Source organism: Dermacentor albipictus, chromosome 10, assembly GCF_038994185.2.
Source record: "Dermacentor albipictus isolate Rhodes 1998 colony chromosome 10, USDA_Dalb.pri_finalv2, whole genome shotgun sequence".
Classification (NCBI taxonomy): Eukaryota; Metazoa; Arthropoda; class Arachnida; order Ixodida; family Ixodidae; genus Dermacentor; species Dermacentor albipictus.
The window spans coordinates 70,700,602-70,705,037 of NC_091830.1; the positions used below are offsets into that span (position 1 = coordinate 70,700,602).

The 4,436-nt window shown below is 45.6% G+C and overlaps 1 pseudogene; it reads right to left on the bottom strand.

The window, feature by feature from the left end:
* On the bottom strand, positions 1-2,608 carry LOC135900009 (casein kinase I pseudogene; annotated as a pseudogene).
* Positions 2,609-4,436: the final 1,828 nt, after the last annotated feature.

Here is a 4,436-nt window from a genome sequence, read left to right on the forward strand (position 1 = left end):
TTAGCTATCATATTTGTTCTTGTATGCGAGGTCCCGATACAGTATGACTATGGGGCCTCCTTCTGTCTGCTAAATACTTGTAATATGACCCGACTTCTAATAATAATCAAATTTGATTCTGATTAGAACTTATCCTGGTACGCTTATTCTGGTACACTGGGGCAGAATTGGTTGTCATGATGGACGAGCCTCTTGCCTGGCCCATCTTCTCTTACTATGTTTTGCTTGCGATGTGTTTATAACATTGCGCATAGCTAGACATTGCACCTTCTTTGCTTATTTGGTGAACACCATGATGTAAAATATGTTTGAAGTTATACTTGTTGTTGCAAAATTGCCAATAATCTCGTGACTATTATTCAACTGGCATTGTGTGGTGCACCTCATGGGCGAAGCAAAAGGGCATGTAATTCGCGGAAAGACGTGCACTTGTAATCTTCACAATTTATTCACATAAAATAAAAGTGATGTTTATAATTAGGCGAAATTCTGCAATACTTCGATGATGTAATTTGGTCATTGTCGCATGCGAAAACTTCGTGTAGTACTTATAATAAATATAATTTCAGGAACGTACAGATACATCCGTGTGATATCTGTAATTTACTGTGTCGGTATTGTGAAATACAGTTTCTGATACACATCACCTGCAAAATACTCCCCTTGGGACTCATTACACTCCTCCGGCCTCTTTTTCATTGCTGAAAGCACCCTGGGATGTTCTCTCACGGTCACCTTTTCGCAGGTAATGCTTTATTGTTGCGCAATCCACGTATCCGTAAGAACAAGGCGACGGGAACAGAGCACGCGTACAAACAAATAGCGCTCAAATTTAGAAATATGTTATATTCTGAAGTGCCATATTGCCGAATACCTTGGTTCATGGGTAGTTTGTGACTGAATGGGCAGCGCATCCGGCTGCAGTGCAAAGAGTGCTCTAAATCAACCATTTCACCAACTTGGGTGACTGCGTGTGCGGCAACGTGTACATAAGTGACTGAATTCAGCAAACCTCTGTAATTCCGACATAGATTCCGACTGTGGACGTGGGACTCGGTAGGCACCGCTGTTCGAAGAAACTGGGACGCTGATAGGGAAAACACGGTATGTGCCCTTCGATGTTTGGTGGACCCCTGTGAACATCTTTGATGCCACCTTTGGTCTCTGCGCATGTGCCAGTAGGCGTTGGCCGCTCCTCAATGAAGGTCTTTGAGGCCAACAATGGGTAACTAGGTATGTGCCACTGTTAATGTGCCAGTCTGAAATGATGAAATGAATCTGTTAAACTTCGCCGTTGCTGAGCGGAATTGAGCCCAGATCACAAGGGTTGCTCAGCAGCAGTGAGCTAGCGTGTTAATAGTGGGGGCCATAAATGCGAACAATCTGCACAAAGAAAATATATTGTCGTTTATAATTGTCGTCTTTGTTCGTGTACGGTGTCCCTCAAATAGAAAATTATGACCCCGTAGTCACGTTGGTTGCGGTTTATTGACTGCCATGGAAGTGTGTGCTCGGCCAATTTGTGTTTCTCGGTCAAATTGTCCCTGAAGCTTCCTACGTTGAGGTTCTGCAGCGCTTGCGAGATCGTGCAGGCCCACGTGCCACGAAATGTTCCCAATTAGGGGAGCTGGATACTGCACCGCGATGACACCCCTACGAGATGCTATTGACAGTGCACGAGATGTTTGGCACGCAGTTCCATCACTGTGCCGGGGCACTTTTCCTAATTGCCCAAGTTAGCCTTGTTACCTCAGCTCAGCCGCCCGATGCACTGCCCCTTCGACTACTAACTGCCCAGGGACCCACAAGGGTGGGAAAACGGTTAGATACAAACACACATATATTGTAACTGTAACGAAGAATGCGGCAAGTCGGAGTGTTCGGGTTTCTCGTCAAAGCGCTTCGACCGGCAGTAGTTCAGGTAGGTGGAAAACTCCGAGGGGAAGCTGCGACGGAGTTCCTCGATGGGCATTTACATCTTTTTCCCGCTAATGCACCCACACTTCTGCCGCTTGATGACCGACCGCAGTCCCTGCCACGGCAGGTTGCACCGGTTAAAGTACATCAGCTCCAGGTTGCTCCGGCGCCTCTCTTCAATGCACCGATGTGTGTTCACCGAGGTGTAGAGCACCGTGCCCGTCAGGTTCTTGTTCTCCCGGAAGGGGACGTGACTGTGCGCCCGCAAGTCCCGGTACTTCTTGCGTAGCCCAAGGACGATGATGTACTCCAGGTAGCCCTGCTTGACCAGCACCCAGAGGAAGTTGTCCGACTTGATGTCCTGGTGGATTAACTTCTTCGAATGGATGTACTCGACGCGCGACACCAGCTGGTTCGCCAGCAGCGCCAACGTCTTCAGGGAGAACTTGTGGTTGCAGAAGTTGAATAGGTGCACGAGCTAGGTGCCCGGCAGCTTCATCACCATGACGTTGTAGTCAACCTCGGAGCCGCACCACTTGAAGAGCGAGATGCCCACATCTCCCTGCATCATCTTCTAGAACTTTTTCTCGATGTGCAGCTGCAAGTGCTTCGTCTTGATACGCAGTAGTATGACGTACGCGTCTTTCCCCGTGGTCATGTTTGTCCCAAAATAAATTTCATTTGATTTCATTTCATTTTATTTGTGCCCATTTACAAGCAAATGGAGGGGGCCAACTTAAAAGCTGCTTGTTGGCAGCTTGAGTGGTCCCTGGCCCCCTTTACATATTGGCATAACGGTGGCAAAGAACACTTTCAGAAATGAAAAAAATAGAGAAACAGTGGGTTACATCAAAATAAATTACATTTCTTTCATTGAATGCATATGGTTCGCTGCAAATGTACTGTCCAAGCGGGTACTTGTCACTGAATTGACGCTCCATTTCTTGAGGAAGAAATCAGCAGCACTCCGCTCGCAGAGAACGAACTGATGACGGTGGTGGATACTCTGTCAATTTCCTTCAACGAAAATACTCCGCCATGTTGGAAGCATACTCGGTGACTCTAACAATATCGTCCTCTTCGCAGTGGTTCACCTCGTCGACGGAGACGTTTGCCGGTTTGGTACCTGTGGCACAATCTTAAACCGCTGCCGAAGCACCGTCTTGTTGGTTCTAATGTTGCTACAGGTAATTATTAACGAAGAGTGGTCCTCGTTATCGTTACCATATAGGTACAAACATACAGAAATAGCTCCTGGGAAGTGCGCGATGTATGCTCCTTGTGCTAACACAATAAAATTCGCGCTGTAAGTAATAAAATGCAATAAAATACCCACAACACGCTTTTAGGCCCTTAGTTGCCTGTTAAACATTAACAATAAAGCGCTTACGCCACGTCATTTGCGGCGACAATAAATTCAATTAAATTCTGTATTTTTATAAGCCAAAACCACGATCTGATTACGAGGCACGTGTTAGTGGCAGATCGTGGATTAATTTTGATGACCAGGGAATATTGGGGGCCCCCAATGCATGCGACACGGGCGTTTTTGCATTTAGTCCCCTTGAAAATACGGCTGCCACAGCCGGGATTTGATCCCGCAATCTCCAATGACAACGTAATTATAACTAACAACATTCGGTGGAAGTGGGCAAGGGACCTAATTGCCTTTTACCACTTTCAAGTGCCTTCTGTTCTTAAGAAAGAGGTTCGTAGTCATTTAGCCTGCATTACTCATCCTCTTCGTGGGCGGTCCTGGCCATTTTCTCAAACTTTCCGTATACCTCATTATTATGGAGAGACGTTGTTGTCCCAGGAAGAGTACGTAGTGAGATCTACTTCAAACGAGAGCCCGATAAATCATGTGTCCTGAAGGAGAAAACATTCCAAATTGCCAATTGCATCGCAGAAGCTGAATATTAGACAAAGCGCGTCAAATACGCGTGTCGTGGCCGTTTACTACTTCCTCATTGTCTAACTTTATTGTGGTTTCAATTACAGTAAACGGGACGCAAGTCTCCCAAACTCTAGTTAAACTGCAAATTTACAAACACATTTCACTACTTACCTACCTGTGGGACTGCCGAGCATACATGGAATTACCACTTTCGAGCCTAGATTCCTGGCTGGACGTTAAATGTAAGCTTCAATAAAGACTCTCTAACTCTACGATCTTAACAATTTATTCGCTGGTCTTCTCAATAAGCACATTCGCTTCGTCTAATGCAAAGCACTGTGATGTATTTTAGAACGACAGAAAGCTGAGCTAGTTGGTAAGGATTCAATACATTATCATATCATTATAATGTATTTGTTGCAAACGTATTGAAACTACCTTCCTATTTCTCCATTGTACGTCCTTCCGGGCTATACATATTGGATTGTTCTAGATAACACACCAGAATAACACAGAGCACAGAGTTGCACGGGCGAAAACTTTATATTGCTGTCGTATCCCGCCCACTATTTCATGGCCAGTTGCAAATGCACAAATGTTCTTCGCAGTATCCTCCGCTCGC